Consider the following 21,513-nt stretch of genomic DNA (forward strand, 5'->3'; position numbering starts at 1 on the left):
TTGGGTATTGAACATTTTGTTAAATGACTCAAGTTCTGCCTTCCTGCTTGATTAGAAATTACAAGTTGTGTATTTGGGGATTGTACTTCCAGAGTTTTGATTTCTTTCTTTATTCTTTTTTCACTTGCAAATTGTTTGGGCAAAGGGCTCCTTTCATTGGGCTGGTCTTTTAACTCGATTAACCCACAAGCACTACTTTATAGTTTTTCCTTACCAAATTGTCCCCTTTGTGTAATATGGGGAACTGTGTAGCCTCTTTGCTGTGAGGGCCAAATGGAACCCCCCAGACCAGCCGCGGTCTTTTGAACATTTTCAGATGAAGAGGCCGTCTGTGAATGAGTGCCAAGTGGGGTGTTTGAGAGAGCCCCTTCATGTTGACTTACTGTCTGTCGCCTTCAGTTAGGAGAATTCACCACAGCCCACGTGGAGACGCCCTCCAGGCTCCAGTAAAGAGCTTGTTTTATTGTGTACATAGACAATTTGGAGTTAAAGGCTAACTTCAACTGAGGGCCATGTTTACTTTTCTATTGTGAACTCAAGTCACTTGTTTGTTTGAACGGGGTTCAGCTTGTCTATCCATTATTCATACCTGTAAGTCAGAGATGATCTGCGTGGTTGTGACATATATGTGAACTGCGTGCATATATTTGGTGGTAGGGACTGGGGTTTGACTAATATTTTTCCAGAACGTTTCCAGCAATCCTTACAGCCTCACTTAAGCAAACAAATAGTGATATCCGTCACGGAACAACTAGGCACACAGTTCTGAGCGCTTTTTCAGATGCTCTTTACAATGATTGGCCCAAGGCCTATCCTAACGTGTACTGTAGAAGCAACTCTCAGTTCTTTGAAGAAGAAAGATAAATCTCAGGGCAACAGATTTCCTTCTGTTTTCCTTCAAGTGTTTGGCTCTAATTCAGTAATTAGTTATACAGAGATCATCAAATCATGAAAACGATGGCATTTAGGATTATTACCTTTTCTTAAGTGAGGATTATGAGGTTCTCAGACTCTCTGGGCTCCCAGCTTTTTGGGGTCTTGCATAAGAACTTTTGCCATGGTATGAGATTAAAACAAAAACAAATAAACCAAACAGCTCCAGCAAGAAAAGGTTTTGATGTCCAAGACTGAGTCATGGGTGAGGCCCTAAAAATAGCGTATACCTCAAAACAGGCAGCTATCTTACAGAAAGGAAAGAAAGAATGCTGGGGGTGGCAGTAAGCAGACTCTTGTTCTACGAGCATGTCACGAGAATTTACTATATGCTCAACACTGTGCTGGCTGGGAATACAGTCTGTAGGGATAAAGTGGTTGACCAGATAGATGTGACCCGCCATAAGGCGTAAACCATCACATTGGTGACATTAGAGAGAGCTGAGGGCACCCTTTTTTGTCAGGGGTGAAAAGGGTTGCAGAGACATAATGGTGTCAGTAGGAAGGATAGGTCGGACCTGGGATGGGTCTGAGGGAGGGAGGAAGCATCAGAGCCTATTTCTGCTTCTGTGACTTTAACTGGAGTCCCACAAAACTGATCTGAATAGGACAGAAGACTAAAAATAAAGGAGATGAACCCCAGAAAGTTAGACTTAGAGCTCTTGGATCCCGTAGCACAGCGGGGTGCCTCACAGAAAGGATATTTTCCCCTACCTCACCATCCTATCATTTGCTGTTTTAAAAAACTGGCTGTTTTGCCTTGTGCTGTGGTAAAAATATTTCTTTAATTCTCAGTAAGTAAATGGAGTCTTAAAGCTTAAACCTCTGCCCTGGGCAAGGAACCAGAGGATGTCATTGTGCATAACTTCAAAGGCTGATAAGATGTTTAAGGTCGCTACTCTCTGAAAGAGTTCCTTTCTTTTAAGACCAGCCAGAAACATCCGTGTGCACCACGTCCCACCATGATTCTGACAAGAAGTAGAAGACCGTTTCTTCACTGCATGTCTATTGAGACTCTTGCTTGCATTCCTCTACCCCACAGAATATATTTTCTTTCTCTGTGCCCTACAACGATCACACTGTGCTTTGGATGATGGATGTCCAGTAAGCATGATATTAAAAGCAGCACCTTTTCCATCTGGAGGAGTCAAAGGAACAGCGGTCTTCGTTGTACCATTTCCATGTTTCCATGTTTGTATGAAGCAGTCACCCAAGGACTTGAGGGTTCTTGATGTTTTGGGGATTATGACCAGTGTGATATATAAGCTGGTGAAAAATTAAGCAAGCTGCTTTCTCAGTGTCTCTGGTCATCCACCATTTAAAGCCTGTTGCTGACAGGTTAGACAGGTTTAGCTCAGAGCCTACTGTTTGTCAAGGACACTTCTCTCTCTTTTTTTCAGTTTTATCCCTGGGCCAGGCAGAATATGCTGGTTTCTCTCTCTCACCAGCAGACAATTTGGCACAGCAGATGCCCACAACCTGTGAAAACAGGGGTGGAAGATTTTCAGTGAAATGTCCAGGAAATAAGGAAATACTGGCTAAGCTGCTGGAAATGTTTGCTGTTCACTGCACATTCTTTTGCGCAGAATATCTTCCAGCTATAATAAGTTTTTTCTACATTTTAGCTTTGCAAAAGGAGGCCTGCGCTGTCCAGTCTAGGAGGATAAGGCCTCGGAATAAAAGGGATGGAGTCCTGGAAATGATTCATTGCCCCCGGAGGTGGATGGCAGAACACGGATGCTTTGATGACCAAAGATGGTGGCGCTTCTTTTGCGCCTCTGTATTACAGTGCTTGGAACTCCTCTGTGCTCCTAAATGCCTGCGGGTTGCTTCATGAAAGCGTAATTTAGGTTTCTGGTGCTTGCTTGTAGCTCCCTTGTCCTTCACCTGACTTCCTGGCCCTGAGGATAGAGACAGAGTTCTCTAGTCCTGCCTGATGAAGCCCTTGTGCATTACTTGATCCAGGGGCATCACATTGTTGCCTTCCATAGAAGGAGCCTCAGCCAGCCTGCCAGGAAAAAATGTGACGTAAATGAGGACTTGGGAACCTCACAGTTTGAAGCTCCTGGTTTCGCATTCCAGACTGATGCCCTCCGGCAGACTGGAGATAGCTTAATACAAGCATATTTGTAACACTCCGGTTCCAACCAGATCAAAGGGCAGAGAGCCTGCCGGGCTTGCAGTCTCCAACATGAAAACTGGACTCTGGAACAGAGTCTGTGTGAGCTGGCCATGCCTTGAATCCGGGAAGAAATACCAGTTCTGTTATGGATATTTGAGCCATCAGATGGAGACTTTGAAGTCTCTTTGCCTATAATAAATTGGATTCGATGCCTGCCTCACCCTTCCCCCTCCTTGGGCTCGTTTAATATTGGGGGTTTCTTCTAAAGTGGTACTTCTAGTTGGGGCTGTCGTGGGGGTGGGGGGAGCGACGTGAGCCCACATGAGCTCGGGTAGGTGCTGGAGTGCTGGTACCCAGGGCGGGCTCCGCTCAGAGGCCGGCTCTTCAGGGATGTTCCCATGCGGCCGTGACTGGGGTGACGCGAGGACCTGAAGGCAATGTTCGCTCCTCACACAGAATAGGGAAATGTTGTCAGGCATGGACTAGTAACATTTCGAAAGAAAATTTCTATTTTTTTTTTTGTAAAGAAGGGCTTTAAAAATTACCGTTCGTTATCCCCATAATTTCATAAAACAACAGACCTTTGAACAAACCAAAAAAAAAAATCAGTAATAATTTTATTTCAGAACAAAAGCTGTTTTTTAAATATTATGCATTTAGCATGATAAAAAAAAAAACCTTAATACATTGTTACAATTTTCCTCATTTTGCCCTAGCCAGTAAAAGCTTTGTCACTAACTACTATTGGCCTGTGAACAGATATTTGGAAACTGTGTTAGGTATTTGAAAATTGTGTCAGGTTACATAGATCACGTAATATATAGATATACATACATATGTACTTATATACATATAGCCTGAAAGAGAAATCATAATTATTATGGTAATAACATGTTTACATTGGGCTTTTAATTGTAGAGTATTTTTACATATATTATCCCATATGATCAGTTAGCGTATGCCCTTAAAACATAAATTAATCTTAGTAGCCTGAGCTAAATAGAATTAAGCATAGAAGGGAAGTCTAGTGTTTAAATTGTTAGTGTCCTAGAGTCAAATATGAATAATTTTAAAAATTATCTACTGCTTTGATTTTTCTGTGTCTTTGTTAACCTGCTATATTAGCAAGAGTAAATAAATAGCTAATTCTATGATGGTATGAACACATCTTTATAACCATATGTATAGCCTACCCGCATACATGCATGTGTTTATGATGCTTTTTCTAAATAAAAAATTAGAACATATATTCTGAGAAACAAATATACATGTGGGGGATAATAAAATGATCTAAAATACAGTATGAGAAAATCCGAGGGATGCATGGGGCAGGGATTAAGGGGGAAGTGAGAGGAGGAGGGAAGAAGAGAAGGCAGGCGAGTGAAAGAGGGAATTTTTATTCAGAGTAGGGGTGTTTCTAGTCTCAAACTTGTATTTATTTATTTATTTATTTTTTAAAGATTTTATTTATTTATTTGAGAGAGAGAATGAGAGAGAGAGAGCATGAGAGGGAGGAGGGTCAGAGGGAGAAGCAGACTCCCCGCCGAGCAGGGAGCCCGATGCGGGACTCGATCCAGGGACTCCAGGGTCATGACCTGAGCCGAAGGCAGTCGCTTAACCAACTGAGCCACCCAGGCGCTGTATTTTTTATTTTTCAAAAAAATTTAAGAGAGAGTGTGTGCACATGGTGGTGGGGGTGGGGGGGCCCAAGCAGGACTCGATCTTAGGACCCTGAGATCATGACCTGAGCTGAAACCAAGAGTCAGATGCTTAGACTGAGCCACCCAGGCGCCCCTCAAACTTAAAATATATTTAAAAACAAAGATATATTTTGACTTCCACCCAGGTGTCTCTATCTTTAACATCTGAATATAGGTGTTTCTGATTTTGAATGTTCTCTTTGAACAAGATAATGCAGCATTTTCCCTTTGCTAGCTTCTCCTTCTTGTTCTCCTAGGATTACAGGCTCCCTCAGGTTCCCTAAAGGAGGGTGCTAGCTTTAGTGTTCTGGTTTGCAGGTGTTTCTCTGAAACAAAACCTATTGCAAGACCTGTAGCCTAGTTGTTAAGTCGGCAGTCTTTCTTTTGAAGACCCTCTACCAAGCTAGAACTTCAATTAGGCATTAATTAATCAGTCAACTAAATACTTCAGACAGTGATCCTTCCACAAATATTTACTGGGTGCTTCATCCATGTCAGCCTTGGTGGCAGGCAGGGGAGATACTAACAAAGCTCAAGAGAAAATAGCATCTACTTTTGGAGAGCTCATAGTCTACTGGGGAGACAGACAAACTAGGATACAACAAATAATTAATTACAAATAGTGATTAATTCTGAATAGGAAACACATGGGATGCTATTATCGATAAACTTGAAAGAAGCAATCTTGCAAACTAATCAGATAAAGAGAAAATTCAACAACTGACGATATTGTGTGTGTATATATATGTATATGTATGAAAAAGACAAGGGTTATATGATATATTTGTGTGTGATATATTTATAACATAAAACATTAGTTTAAGAAAGGAAACCATTAGGGGAAAAAATCATTAACTCTTGGGCGCCTGGGTGGCTCAGTTGGTTAAGCGACTGCCTTTGGCTCAGGTCATGATCCTGAAGTCCCTGGATCGAGTCCCGCATCGGGCTCCCTGCTCGGCAGGGAGTCTGCTTCTCCCTCTGACCCTCCCCCCTCTCATGTGCTCTCTCTCATTCTCTCTCTCTCAAATAAATAAATAAAATCTTAAAAAAAAAATCATTAACTCTTAATTTTCTCATGGCACCCACGGAAAGCCTCAATTTACTAGATCACTTACAGGGAGCACAAGGCACCCCAGTTGGAAGGGTAGAGCCATTTGGTCAACTTAACACCAATACCACGGACTCTGCATGACCTAGCACTGGTGGTTTGACCAGATATCGCAGAGTATCCATAAACTAAAAAAAAAAAAAAAAATATTGGGGGGGGTTATATTTACATGTCATTTTGTTCTCGCTCAGTAAAAAACAAAATCATCTACCATTTAATGAACACCTATTCTGGGTAAAGTCCCTGAGCTGGCACTTAGAGAACATACACCTGATGGGAGAGAGGAGAATTACACGCAAAGGTTGAATATAAAGTAGAAAGGGTCTGGTACAGGGGCAGGGCTACAGGTAACAGAGGGAGAGCTTGGCTGGGGAGGGGGAGCCCGGCAAAAGATTTCTGGGATGGCATTTCCGACTGCACCTTAAAGAGTGGGCAAGCATTAGCCTTGGAGAGAGTGGCAGTGCCATGTGCCTGCTCAGCCACCTTTACAAGCTCTTGGGAATACCCATTAAGCCTCTCTTTCATATTAAAACTAACAACTCTTTGTTTCCTGAGGGCACATGTCTTGTTAGGGAGCAATAATAATATATCCGTTTCCATCAAGTTGCATTTTATCATCATAATGGTTACGGAGGAGGCTGCTTTTAGCTCCTGCAGTGCATTTTAATGTGTCGCAAGAAACATGGAAACTGACTAAAGGCATAATGGATCCATAATGGATGAGGAGCTGATGAGGCCACAAATGGGACACGCCATGGCTGGAACATGAAAGTGCTTCACTTGAAGTCAGATGCAGCGTCTGCATTAGAAGGAGCGGATGAGCACAATCTGGTTTCACCCAACACTCCTAGGTGATGTGTGGGCAGAATTGCTGGTCTGCGTCGTCTGGTTGCATTTGGCCTCAGAGTCTGCAATGGCGGCCCCCAGCGCCCTAACCACCATAGGCTGGGGAATGCGTGCTTGGAGGGAGCGCTCTGTCTGTGCGCACGTGTGCAGTTTTCTAAAGAGCCTGTTACCAGCGGAGGTGATACGTTATGAATGCCATAAAGTTTGAGATTAAGTGTGAGCATATTTTTTGCTCCAGACCTGGGAGCTTTGCACCAGACCCTGGGAAAAGACAGGCATGGCCCTGACCATTTTGGGAGCTCAGCTCAGTTAGCGTATCTTGGAGGTGGTTTTCATAAGTGAACACAATAAATGCCAAACTAACCTTTTGCAGAACTTCTTTGGTGAGAAGAAACCATTTAACTTTAAATCCTCATAGTAAACATGTTCTAAATAAGGCCTGGCCCAACGTCTTACATTCTTTGGTCACCCCCTACAGCCCCGGGATGGGACCTCAGAGCCCGCAGTGAGCCCTTGTTGATCACTGACTCATGCGCTCGGGGATTTGCCAAAGAAGGTGTTGCTAGAGAATTGCAGGCGGAAAGATGCATTTGAATCCAGAACTCTTCATTACATCGAGGCTCCATCTTTAGAACACTAATATTTTCCCCAACTATTCTTCGATGCTATTTTTTCCCCATGGCTTTTGGATATGGTTGTCTTAAAATGAAATCATATGTCTCCTAGAACTGATCACCCAGTAGAATGAACTTGAGTCAATCCTAGTGTTTCTGATAAATTAGTCTTTAGTTGGGTGTTGGGATATATATAGATTATCTCTCTCTCTCTCTCTCTCTCTCTCTCTATCTATCTATCTATATATATTTTTTGTCTTTCCCAGATTTCTTGAGTTTGGGAGCGAGTGAGTTACAGTACATTTTGATTCGGTTTTAATCCATCAAAATCAAGTTAGTTATAAGTGATGGAAGAGCTCACTTTGTGGAGTCCAGGCTGCCTGGAGACATCAGCCACATGCCAAAAGCTTGCTCGTTGCCCGGCAACCTTGCCGGAGGAATAGATTTTCTGCCACTGTTTCCCTTTTTAGTCGAGGTGGAATCTATTAGCACTACTATTCTAGTCCAGAGAACCGGAGCTGGAGTTTAACAGGAAAGAATGGTCAGAGTTCTTTGTTTTTGTTTTTTAATAACCAAACATCGTGTTTCTGGCTTCTAAGCTCCAGTGCTAATTTCATTGACTTCTAAATAAAGACGTAGAGTTTATTAATATTACCCAACGTTGCTGAAGCTGCAGAGGTCAGTCTTGTGCCTGCTCAGCCCCATAAAGAAGCTCAGTGCTTGATTTCTATAGAAACTACCACGCAGGGAATGGGTGGGCACCCTGAGCACCCAAGTCGAACGTGGGGCAGATAAGCACGACTTTGTTTGCCCCCAAACTTTTCTAAGTCCTACGAGGTGGACTTGTGGCTCCCGCTTTCTGAAACTTACCATCCGCCTGTGGAAGCTGTTATTTCTTAAAGTATTCGCGATCTCGCTCTGATTGAAAAGTGGCTGTGTATTCCTTCCTTTTATCCTTCAATCAAAGAGTATCTTTTCTCCTTTTGTAGCTAAATACTTCACCAGCAGGATTGATGGTTTCCATCTACCAGGGGAGTTTGCCTTACTGTCAGCTCTATTGTTTTGCTTATGCTCTTAATGTAATAGCTTTGGGTTGTAGCAAGGGAAGATGATGGCTAAGCCCAGCGTCTGGTGGCTGGAGTTATTTGCCTCTGCTGAAATGCAATTTTAATAATGGACTGTATCAGCTCAATGTGTTTTCTTGCCCCTGTGTAAAACAAAGGAAGCTCTCAGAACATTAACCCATTGGAGGCAGGAAAAATCAAAGTTGCCAGGAACTACTTAATTAAATGACACTTGCATCTCAAATGAGAAAGCTTGCAAACAGGCTGCAGAAATTCTCTGGACAGGAGAGGAGGGGGTTGCTCCTTTTTCAGGGAGTGGGCATTAGCCCCCTCATCAATCCCGCTCTTTGTAAGGGCCAAATGCAGGAAAGTAGTTTGTGATTTGGCAGAGAAATGAGTGAACTTGATAAAACCATGACTAACTCAATAAAACAATCTCGGAATGCATTTCTTTATTTGTTCCAATCATTCTAAACCTTATTATTTATGATAACTCAGGTGTTTGGGTTTATATTTTCCTAAGTAATCTTAGACTATGACTGATGTAAGGGACCTTCAAAAGCATAGTTTGAGTGCCCAGGTTGACAAAGGAAACGAGTGAGTCTCTTTCTCAGCACTGCCTGTGGAGGTGACAGCCATCTCCTACTCGGCATCAGACCTCTAGTGAAGCCCAAGGTCGGTAAAAAGAGGACCAAGAGGTTCATCCAGGACCAGTCAGACCAATAAGTCAAAAGTAAGTGCAACTGGCGGAAACCCAGAGACACTGACGATAGGGTGTTCAGAGGATTCACGGGCCAGATCTTGATGCCCAGCATTAGTGCAACAAGGAAACAAAGCGCATGCTGCCCAGTGGCTCCTGGAAGTTCCTAGTGCACAACGTGAAGGACCTGGAGGTGTTGCCAATGTGCAACAAATCTCACCGCGCAGAGATTGCTCACAGTGTCTCTTCCAAGAACCACAAAGCCACTGTGGAAAGAGCAGCCCAGTTGGCCGTCAGAGTCGCCGATCCCAATGCCAGGTTGTGTGGTGAAGAAAATGAATAACAGCTTATGTGCAGGTTGTATGGTTAAATAAAATCATAGAACTACAAAAAGAAAAAAACCACCCAAAACAAAACAAAGGAAACCAGTAAGATGTAAAAGTTTGCTCAGGGATGCATAGCTTTGTCAAGAATGAAGAGCAGGAACCAAAATCCTGACCAGTGGACTCCTAACGATAATGCCACCCAAACGATGTATTTGAAATGAAATGAATAAGGAGAAGCAGCTACTTCCCTAGTTCTCATTGCATTAATATATCCAACAAATATTAAGGCACATTGACCGTGTGTGTGTGCATGCATTAGGCTAGGTGCTGGGGAAAGACAAGATCTTTAGCTTCTTGCAGTTATGCTTAGAGGTGGGGGAACCCCTTAGTCGATACTGAAACAGGTAAGGAAAGTACAGGTGGTGATAAGTACTTAGCTGAGACGCAGGGGAACACAGGAATGTTGGTGACAGATAACAAAGTCTAAAGTATTTGACTTTTAACTTTATCTGTTAAAGTACTTAACTCTTTGGGAACACCTGCATTCTTACCACTAAGGGAAACTAGGTTGGATAAAACTTGAAACCTCTGGAAGTGTTTGTTGTCATGCATTAACATTGTATCACAGTGGAGAGATCTGTCTGGCTAGGTGGTGAGCTTCCCACGACACAGTGGACATACAAAATCTACACTGGTCGCCATCTTAGAGCTCTTCCAATCATAGATACTGTGACCTCACCGCATCATTCATTCATTCATTCATTCATTCATTCAATTTCTTCATGTTGCAAATACTTATTAGACATTTCCAACCTAACTGTTGGAAATTTCTGCCCAACAAAAATATTTTCAAGACCCAGGTGGACACACTTCTATCCAGGACTGTTCCATACAAACTTCTGTTAGCACCAGTCTTGGGACACTTTATCCTAACAAATTTGATTTTTAAAGTCATAAAGCTCGTTCTTTTTCTTTCTAACTGGTTGCATTAGTGCCCCCGGCAACTTTATATGCAACATTTTTTTCTTTTTTTTTCAGCATGCAGTACTGTGAAACTCCAGTGTGAGGCTTTGCTTTGGGTTTGGGTCTGTATTAAGCAGGTGGTTTAGAGGGCAGTGGTAAAAACTAATTGACTTGGCCAAGGGCGGCATCTGTTTTTAGGGTCTTGATCTTACCTCGTACTACGTGGTCACTTGTTGCTGGCTTTGCCGCTCTCTCTGTTTCCTCAGAATTATCCTGAATCCTGAAATCTGCTATAAATTTACTGTGGATGGATTTTGCATTTCCCTCCACTTCCCCACACACCACTTGGAAGAAATGAAGTGAGAACACAACTAAAAGTGTTTATCCTGCTGTTCTTTGCATTTTCTTTGTTCTCCAGATACATCATGATATCTGGAGATCAGATTTCATAGACAAGTAGAAACAGCTGGGGGCACTTGTTTTTGTAATTTCAGATTAAATTCATTTCCTTAAAAATCTGTCTTGAGAGGAGTTTTCTTCAGACTTTTCTCCCATTTTGGTGTGTTTCTTTTTCTTTTCCCATAGGGTTTCTTTCATTTTAGCCTAAGAAGACACAGCCATGGTGACTACCCCTAATGCGCCTCTCTCTGTCACCCCTCGAGTGTCCCCTGTGATGCTTTCTGAACATGGAAGACTTGCTCTGTGCTAAGCATTTAACTCAGTAAATACCTCCACTCGCTCTTAGGGGCAGGTTATGCCATTATTCCCATTTGGCTGATGTGGAAACAGGCTGAGAAAGCTTAATCAATTTTTTTTTAAAGATTTTATTTATTTATTTATTTATTTATTTGAGGGAGAGAGAGGGAGAAAGAGAGAGAGTGCGCTTGTGAGCAGGGGGAGGGGCAGAGGGGGAGGGAGAGGGAGAGAATATCAAGCAGACTTCCGCTCACTATGGAGCCCAGCACGGGGCTCCATCTCATGACTCTGAGATCATGACCTGGGCTGAAACCAAGAGTCGGATGCTTAACTGACTGAGCCACCTAGGCGCCCCAAAAGTTTAATCAGTTTTTAAGCCAAAGTCACACAGTGTAGGTGGAGAACAAGACCAAAGTTGTAATTATGTAATTTAAAAATCTTTCCCTTGCTAACAGTCCTAGTGATCATGCCCCCTTTATTTCTCCATTCTAGGCACCCCCCTTTTTCTTTTAATCTGTGAGAATCCTTAAAATAAAAAGGGAGAGATGATTTGTGTATCATTTTCACTAGACCAGTACTTTCTATGTGCGTTTTCCAAAGTACTAGACTGTAAGATATTTAAAAAGAGTCTTGCATTAAATTAAGTTGGTCAAAACTGCACATTACGTCCCCTTCTAGGAGATTCTGAATTCAACTTCGCATATTAAGAGGTCTGAGATGTCCTTCAGCAAAAAAGTATTTTTATTTTAAAATTTTATTTTTATTTAACTTTCCTAAATTTCCATTTGACTGCACCCTCTTCTTTTTTATTTTTTCCTAATGCCTTTAAAAGCACAATTTGGAAAAGTCTTCAGTGAAAAGACAAATAATGAACTTGGTGCATTCCACTATGCATTTGAAGTTTTTGAAAAAGAAGAAGTGGAAGGAAACAGAATGATCTCAGGCCCCCTAAAGATCACAGCCTCCTGCTTCATCCCGTTCCACTTTAAAACTGTTTTATTTTTACCCAGAGTCCTCCAAGGCAAGAAATGCGAATCTCCTGCTCTTTGTCTCCTACCCTGAGACTTGTATTTTTTTTTTTTTTTGCCTGCGACATGACTGGATTTTTGCCATCTGTGCCCCTTTGCACCCACCAGTGTGTGGTAAGCTCCTTGAGGGGAGAAGCTGGGCTGTGGCATCTTTATGGTCTGACGGTGGCTTAGTAACTACGTAGAAAACAGAGAAATGACCTGCATTTGGAATAAAAGAACAAATGCAGTGTGTGGATCTGTTTTTCTGAGTTGACGCTAGCCAAGTGAATAACCCCCTCTTTGAGTGACAGTGAGAAATTTGAGAAGCTGCAGTAACTCATTTATATCACTAGGGTTCCATTTGGAAAATGATACCTCCTGTTGTCTAATTTAATTAGTAATTGTGTTTTCAGTTCCAACTGAAAGCCTCAGAAGAAAGGATGGTAATAAACTGTGGTATTTGGTATTATTATTGTTATCTAATTATATTTACTATTGTGACGGTTTTAGATTAAGACACTTTTCAAGAAGGTACTTGTCCGTGTTATCTAATTGGTTTTTCTCTTGTTCTTCCCCCACCTCCTGTGCATCCTAATGTCCAGTCTTAAGTCTGAGCCCTGTTTTACGGACATATGAATTGATGCACACAGTTTTGTTGTTATTGTTTGTTCATTTTTGAACACATGGCCTGAGGTTTTATGACAAGTCCATTTTGAATTCAGAGTTTGAGTCTCAAGTCTTCTCTGACGTGTCACCTGCGCATTGACAAAGGCAGTGTGGACCCGGGGCTGATGGCCCAACGGGAAGTTGGAAGATGTGGGGTCTGCTTTGGCTCTGCCATTACTGGTTGGATGGCTTTGACAGTTCACTCACTTATTCATCCAGCATTTTATGGAATACCTACCAGGTGGTTGGTGCTCAGCTAGATGCTAGGACTACACAGATGAGTAGGACAGTGCCTTGTTCTTAACGAACTTTCTGTTTCGCGTACAGACTCAGACCTAGAAAGCATCGTGCTCGGGAAGATGCCGTGGTGCTTTGTGGGAAGTGTGTATAAGGAGAGTGGGAGCCCAGAGCAGGGAGGGACCACACTGTCCGTGGTGCTACAGAAAGGCTTCATGGCGGGAGTGATTTGGGGTTGAGTTTTGGGAAAAAAATATATATATTATCGAGGGATTATGGCATGATAAAGAGTTTGGACTTTATGCACCTACTGAGTTTCTGGTCATAGGAGCCAATGAAGAGTTTTAACTAGGAAACCACCCAGTCATTTTTGCATTGTAGAAAGATGTGTGGAGGATGAGTTGACTTCATCTCTGTGAGCCTCACTCTTCTCCTCTGTAAGATGGACCCACTTCTCTTGCCTCATAGGTTCATTTGGGTCGCGTTTCTCTCTTTGAAATGTGGTGAGAATAGCTGACGTGCACGCACTGCTTTCTGAGCACTTCCTCCTCAGAGCAACCCTGTGAAGCTCAGTATTGCTATTATGTGCATTTTAGAGGTGAATATCTGACCCAGGGACACACAGCTAGTACTCGTGGTGCAGTCAGGATCGGAACTCAAGTCTGCCAGATTCTGGAACCCCGATGCCCTGAGCTACCACCCAACGCTGTTAAGGTGCTGGTGAGTCTTTCACCCTCATCTCTCACCTGAAACGTCTTATCTGGTCGCTGTACTTTGCCTCCAGTGACCTTAGCAAAGAGTTGATGTAGTGGAAAGACTCAAGATCAGCACCAAACAGATGTGCCATTATTTACAACTGTTTAATCTTTGTCTCTGATAATGTGGTCTTTTATCATTAAATAGATCCAAATTTTTGGAGTAGGATATGTGACTTTAATTCTTTTGTACTAACTGGGGTATTACAAATAATGTATGTTTCTGTGGGCACAGACATAAATCTTCCTTCCAGTTTTAACAAAAAATCAATCATGACTCTGACTCCATCCTTCTGGGGAGTTCTTTGGAAGATCCATATTATGAATAAGTAAAAGTAAAATTGAAGAGGCTGTAATGAGGCAGTTTAGAGCAAGGGAAAGACCTTGGACGGGGTAGGCTTGTCGTAGCAGTTGCCAAAGAACAGAAGAGACAAAGGTAAGGAAGTAGGTTTGGCAAAGTCAGCAAGCTCTGCTTGTTGAAAAAACAGTCTGGAAAATACCCTACAAGTTCACACACAGGCAGTCGCAATCCAAGGACAAGGGAATGGCACCCCTTTGGTAAAAAGTTTATTCACTGTATTTTCTCTGTAGTAGGTCACTGCAGGGTGAAAAAGGCTGCATTATCTGCTGACTATGAATGAATGCCTTCAGGTACTGCTGCTTGAAGATTCAGAAGGTTTAAGAAGAATAATTAAAATAAAACACCATTCCATGTCTTGACCTGTGTTCAGTGTGCCAAAAAAATAGCCCTTTGAAAAATGCCAGGGTTACATATTCTGTGGTCTGGGAAGAACGTTGTGATCAGCCTTCAGCTGCTCATAAAAAATCAATACTATCGTGTTCTTATTTGGACCGCTTCTTGAAGATCTTTTGGAGTAGATTTGCAGCTGAAATTTCACCTCAACTAAAAAAGAAGCGGGGGGGGGGGGGGGGGAAAAGGAAAGGGGGAAGGAGAAAGGGAAAGAAAAGCTGTGCCTTACTTAAAGCATTAGGCATGTCATGCCAGAGTAAAATAATGGAATCAGCAAGAGAAAATGCTCCATTGAGATAAAACAGCTGTCTTTTATACTCATCACTTAAATATAATTCACCTGCTGTTTGTAGGTTATGCTTTAATGGGAAGGAATATTAAGGGAATGAGAAAGAATTTCTTTATTAAATGGAAGCTCATTGCAAAAAACATATATATCCCCAACCGAAGCAGCTGTTTGAGAAGAGCAGGTTCTGGAATGTGAGTGAAAGTGTATCCCCCAAGATCCTGCCGCCTGGCATGTGGGAAGAATGGAATAAATATGAGATGTGCGGAGCCACCGACAGAACGTGGCGTCCGTGTGAGGTTTCGTGGGTGTCACCACCCAGCTCACTGGTTCTCAAATTTAGATGTACTTTGGAATCACCTGGGGAATTTGGAAAAAAAAAATGGGTTCCACACCCAGAGATTCTGATTTAATTGCTCTGGGCTGTGGCCTGGGCATGGGGATTTTTAAAAGCTCCCCCGAAGACTCATGTACAGCAAAATTTGAGGACCACTGGCCTAGATGATGACTAATTTCTTTCTCCCCTTGTGTTCTTTGCAGCTAGGGCCGTTTACTATGGGAACTTAGGTTTAGAAGCCTCGGTCCTTCAAAGCCAGACTCATGGAGTACTTAGCTAAGTCTTTAGTTTGATAGATTCCTCTCTTTAAGGGCTAAAAAGTAACATTCCAGTGTTCTTTTGAAAAATGAACCCTGAGATTTTTTTTTTTCCATCACAGAGAAAGTATAAGTATGTTCTCTCTGAACTTCACAGTAGGAAAAAAGAGAAAAGAAAATGAGTACATCCAAATGCAGGCAAAGTTCCATGTTCTGTAGTGGGGAGATGGATGAGCTGTTGTTGACCAAGGTATCTTGGCGGATTAAGTCTTGACCCTAATTTGCCGTTGTTAAAAAATGAAGAAAGGAAGGAAGAAAAAGACAAGAAATAGAGCTACATTCTTGATTATAGGTCAGAACTACAGATCCCAACTCAAGTGGGAGCTTGTCTTTCCCTTTTGGGATTTCCAGGGAATGCCAGGCAGTATGGTACAACATAAATAAGAAGAAATGTGGTTTTTAGCTAGTACTTTGCTAATGATAAGCTTTGACCTTCAGTAATTCACTTAACTTTTATGAGGTGGATTTTCTAAAGTAAGAGTAATACTATCCCTTCGGTCTTCTACTCCAAAATAAGATACACTTTGATGAAGGACATTTAATTCCCTAGAAGCACTTCCCTCCCAAGCCAATACATTCTCGAGGAGTGATTGAGAATGGGAGTCTTGACTTCAACACCAACTAGAGATAAAGTTGGGAAGTCACAGGGGTGGGGAGTGGTATCCAGGTGGAGCCAAGGCAAAAAGCAGGCTTGAGTGGTGCTCCTCAAGCGGAATGTGCCTACAAATCTAGACATGCTGTGAAAATACAGGTTCTGATTCAACAGGTCGAGGGAGGGGCCTGAGAGGAGGGTCCGCGTTTCCCACAAATAGCATTTCCAGGGGATGCTGATGACACTGACCCTGGGTCGTGCTTTTGAGAGGCATGACGGTTCAGAACAGCTCTGTGCTTGGGTGAATGCTTTTCTTAGGGCAGCTAGAAAAGAGTGCATCGTGGACCGTGAAGACAGGTGTTGTGTAGCTGCTGTCTAAACAGCAGGTGAGTGAAGCACAAACATGAGGACCATTTTGTGTCTTTGAGTTAATGTGGCCCCAAGCACCTTGGTGTGATCAATGCCTGTTTATGTTCTGGACTGCCCTTTTTATAGATACTAATTTTTATATACTTTCCATTTTTTATATGACCTTCAGGAGAGCCTGAGTATAAAAATTTAGTTTTTTTCCATTAATTTTTTCCCCTTTTTATTGAATTCTGGTGTGTCGGCCTCTCATCCTTCTCTGTGATTCAATCTAACATATCTCTTGAGTCTTTGTTACCTACATGTATAGCAAGGTCTCTTATCTGGTGCCTACAACAGTGATTTTTTAAAAAAAAAAATTCTGTAGATAAGTGCTAGAATTATTCAAAATAATAAGCCAGTTGACCTCATCCTCACTGGGTTATCAGTGGAAACGGTGGGGTAAAAATCAGCCTGCCAACATTGTTATAAATAAGATCCTCGGGGCGCCTGGGTGGCTCAGTGGTTAAGTGTCTGCCTTCGGCTCAGGTCATGATCCCGGGGTCCTGGGATCGAGTCCCACATCGGGCTCCCTGCTCAGCGGGGAGCCTGCTTCTCCCTCTGACCCTCATCCAACTCGTGCTCTCTCTCTTGCTGTGTCTTGCTGTCAAATAAATAAAAAAATCTTAAAAAAAAAAAAAAAGATCCTCTAATTATATATTTTTTGCCCAACTGATAGACCTTTGTTTTGCTGCTATAAATCAGTGGCTATGTTGTGTTTCCCTGATTGCTTCATAATGTTCTTACACATTATTTAGGTTTGTAAAGTTTAAGAATAGATGTAATTTCATGTGTTCTAATTTGAAGATGGAGTTTGGAAAGGGAAGAGGGTTTTAAAAAAAATATGGTTGTGACATGTTTGTTATAAACATGTGACAGTGGAACCAGTGATTATGCTGGTGGTGTGTACATATTGTACCTTGTCAACAGAAAGCTTTTATGTTTGCATATTTCACGTGGTGTTTTCTTTCTTTAAAAAAAAAATTAGAACTGATGACGTCTCTGGGAAGACTTTAAACACATTCTGGTTTACAATAGTCCTCTATAGGGGCACCTGGATGGCTTAGTTGGTTAAGCGTCTGCCTTTGGCTCAGGTCATGATCCCAGGGTCCTGGGATCGAGCCCCACGTCAGGCTCCCTGCTCCGCCGGAAGCCTGCTTCTCCCTCTCCCACTCCCCCCGCTTGTGTTCCCTCTCTCGCTGTGTCTCTCTCTATCAAATAAAGAAATAAGATCTTAAATAAAATAAAATAAAAATAAAAATAAAATAGTCCTCTATAGGGGCACCTGGGTGGCCCAGTCGGTTAAACGTCTGCCTTCAGCTCAGGTCATGATCTCAGCGTCTGGGGATCGAGCCCCATGTTAGGCTCCCTGCTCAGCTGGGAGCCTGCTTCTCTCTCTCTCTCCTTCAGCCTACAGCTCCCCCTGCTTATGTGTGTGTGCTCTCTCTCTTTCTCAAATAAATAAATAAAATCTTAAAACTAAATAAAATAGTCCTCTATGACTAGGCTTCTTCTTGAACTTTCCACGGCTTTCTCTCAGAACCACAGACCTTTTAAAATATCAGCTGATTTTCACCCACTGCAGTCCGTTGTTTCTCATTCTCTAAGCCAGTGATTCTTGAACATCAGAGTCACCTGAAAGTCAAATGAATACAGGACTGCTGGGCTCCATCGCCAGAGTTTTGGATTCAAGAGGTGTGAAGTGGTGCCTGAGAACTTGCATTTCTCCCGTGTGGCAGGTGACGCTGCCACTGCTGGTCCATGCACCCCACTTGGAGAAGCACTGCAGGTGAAGCCTTGGGAAGTGTTGTCTGGAACCAGCAGTGTTTATCATTGTACCTGGGATCTTGCAGAAATACAGACTCTTAGGTTCCAGCCCGGACTGACTCACTGAATCAGAGTCTGTGTTCTTACCAAGGTCCTATGTGATTTGTGGGCACATTAAAGTTTGAGAAGCCCTGCATGGCTGAACTTGCTGAGAGGGGTTGCATTGTGTACCATTCCAGAAAGTTATTTCTAATTATTCCTTTAATTCTAGAGAAAAATGACGTGTATTTATTTAAAACCACTTACCTAAAAAAGCATCTTAATATTTACAAATTGCTTATCACAACAAAGCAAGCGCAGATAATCAGATTCATTCATTGTGTGTTCTGCCAACAAATTTTGGAAATGCTCAAGAGAGCGTAGCAGACAGATGGGCCTAGAGATCTGGGAGGTTTGTTAGAGGCCAGTCCACTGCAGGTTCTCCTCCATCTTTTTTTTTTTTTTAATTTTTAAATTTTTAAGTAATTTCTACAGCCAACGTGGGGCTCGAACTTACAACCCCGAGATCAAGAGTTGCATGGTGTACTGACTGAGCCAGCCGGGCGCTTCTCTTCTCCACCTTTCTCCGCAACCATAGGACTATCTAGTAAAACCTCAAGGTTCGTGATTATAATCCTGAGACATCATCTAATCCAGTGGAAAGTAACAATAAGAAAAGATTTTCTGGAATATTCCGTTATTCAGCACCAAAAGAGCTCCCTTCCTGAACAAATGAAGAGTCTAATGTATTTTTTCTTTCAGTTTGATTACGTGACAAACCTTTGGAATTCTTAGGTCTTACTTCCTTAAAAGAGGAAAGGAAAGTAGTATCTGACATTGGCAAATATATTTTTTTGCCCCAGTTTTCTGGTAATTATAAGTGAAAAAGGAGTAGAGGGAGAGAGAAGCAGTACAGAAAGACAACAAAAGCGTCTAGACTTTGCAAAAACTTTTCGTATTCTTTAGTTGGAAGCAATGCCACAGAGAAAGTGGACTACATCTTCCTGAGGTATCTATTCAACAGGAAGCTTTGTGGCGGGAATTGTTATACAATCTAACTAGTAATTAATATTAAACATTATGTCTATATTAAAACCAACAGCATTTATGAAATAGGAAGTAACATGCATACAGATTTTTAAGATACAGTGTAAAAGGGGCATCTGGGTGGCTTGGGGCATTAAGGGTCCAACTCTTGGTTCTGGCTCAGGCCATAATGTCATGGTGGTGAGATAGAGCCCCTCGTCAGGCTCTGCGCTAGGTGTGGATCCTGCTTAATTAAGATTCTCTCCCTCTACCTTTGCGCATCCCTCCCTCCCTCTCAAAAAAAAAAAAAAAAAAAAAAGATACAGTGTGAGACTTAAAGAAATTTGGTTTTTGTGGCTGGCTGCTGTGGGGGTTGTATCCCCAGACCCTTAGAGTTTTATTCGTTTTCTTCTATACAGAGTCTTTGGTGGGAAACTTTAAGAAGTACGTCTTAAGATATCAGTAATCTTTTTTAAAAATACCTTTATTGAGGTATACTTGATATATAATACACTACACATATTTAGAGTGTGGAGTTTGATAAGTTTTGACATGTATATATACACCTGTGAATCTATCCTAACAATCAAGATAATGAAGATACCTGTCACCTGCAAAAGCGTCTTCATTCTCCTTTGTTATCTCCCCTTTCATCCCTCCCCACCCTCCATCAAGTAGGCAAGCGACCTCTAATCTGCCATCTGTCACTACAGATTACTTTGCACTGTCTAGAATTTTATGTAAGTGCAATCATACAGTATGTACTTTTGGAGGGAGCATGTCTGGCTTCTTTCATTCAGTAAAATGATTTTAAGATTCATCCATGTCTGCAAGATGTGTACACACGTATAGTATGTATGAACCCTTCAGTCCTCTTTATCACTGGGTAGTATTCCTTTGAATGGGCATATCGCACTTTGTTTTCCCATTCACCTTTTGATGGACATTTGGTGTTTTTTTTTTTAAGATTTATTTATTTGAGAGAGAGCGCACAAGCGGGGGAGGGGCAGAGGGAGAGGGAGAAGCAGACTCCCCCCTGAGCAGAGAGCCTGATGTGGGGCTTGATCCCAGGACCCCGGGATCATGACCTGAGCCTAGGCAGATGCTTAACTGACTGAGCCACCCTGCTGCCCCCTGTTGGACATTTGAGTTGTTTCCAGCCTATGGCTATCTGAAGCAAAGTCGCTGTGAACATTTGTGTACAAATATACGGATGGTCATATGCTTTCATTTCTCTTAGGTAAAGGCCTAAGATTGGAATGTTTAATTTTTAAGAAATTGCAAGACTAGGGTGCCTGGGTGGCTCAGTCGGTTGAGCGACTGCCTTCGGCTCAGGTCATGATCCTGGAGTCCCAGGATCGAGTCCCGCATCGGGCTCCCTGCTCAGCAGGGAGTTTGCTTCTCCCTCTGACCCTCCCCCCTCTCATGTGCTCTCTCTCTCTCCCTCTCTCTCTCAAATAAATAAATAAATAAAATCTTAAAAAAAAAAAAAAGAAGTTGCAAGACTATACTTTCAGGGATCATTTCTATAGTTCATAATTTTTAAGAAGTTGCCAAAATGTTTCCAAAATTATTTGTACCATTTTACATTCTCACCAGCAACATTCGAGCTCCTGTGGCTTCACATCTTTGCTAAATCTTTATAAATTTTAGCCATTCTACTAGGTGTGTAGTGGCAGTATGTCATTAGAGATTTTGTTTGTATTTCCCTACTGACTCATGTTGTTGAACATCTTCCCGTGTTCTTCTTCGCCATTAATACATCTTCTTTAGTGAAATGTCTGTTGAAGTCTTTGCCCATTATATTGTTGGGTTGGTTATCTACTCAGTATTGAGTTTTGAGAATTTTTAAAACATATATTTAAGATATAAATTCTTTGTCAGGTATGTGATATGCAAATATTTTATCACAATCTCTGACTTGTATTTTCATTTTTTGACCATGTCTTTGGAAGAACAGATATTTTTAATTTTGAAATATAGTTCATCCATTATTCCTTTTATGGATTGCACTTTTGGTGTTATATCTAAGAGGTATTGGCCTAACATGATTTTCTCTTTTGTTTTTCTCTAAAAGCTGTAGTTTTACATTTAGATCTGTGGTCCATTTTGAATTAATTTTTGTATATGGTGCAAGGTATGTATCCAAGGTCATTTTTTAAATACATGGATTTCACATTGTTCCAGAACCATTTGTTGAAACCAACTTCTCTCTCTACTACATTACTTTTATACCTTTGCTTAAAATTAATT

General features: G+C 41.9%; 1 protein-coding gene and 1 pseudogene across 3 annotated transcripts in view; both read left to right on the plus strand.

Annotated features, from left to right (window-relative positions):
• Window positions 1-21,513, plus strand: part of FOXN3 (forkhead box N3) — a 395,708-nt gene that overhangs the window by 58,501 nt on the left and 315,694 nt on the right. The gene's annotated exons all lie outside the window — the stretch shown is intronic.
• On the plus strand, window positions 20,762-20,834 carry LOC118002769 (annotated as a pseudogene).

This window comes from Mirounga leonina, unplaced genomic scaffold, assembly GCF_011800145.1.
Source record: "Mirounga leonina isolate KUSES-001 unplaced genomic scaffold, KU_Mleo_1.0 Mir_82, whole genome shotgun sequence".
In the NCBI taxonomy this organism is placed as follows: domain Eukaryota; kingdom Metazoa; phylum Chordata; class Mammalia; order Carnivora; family Phocidae; genus Mirounga; species Mirounga leonina.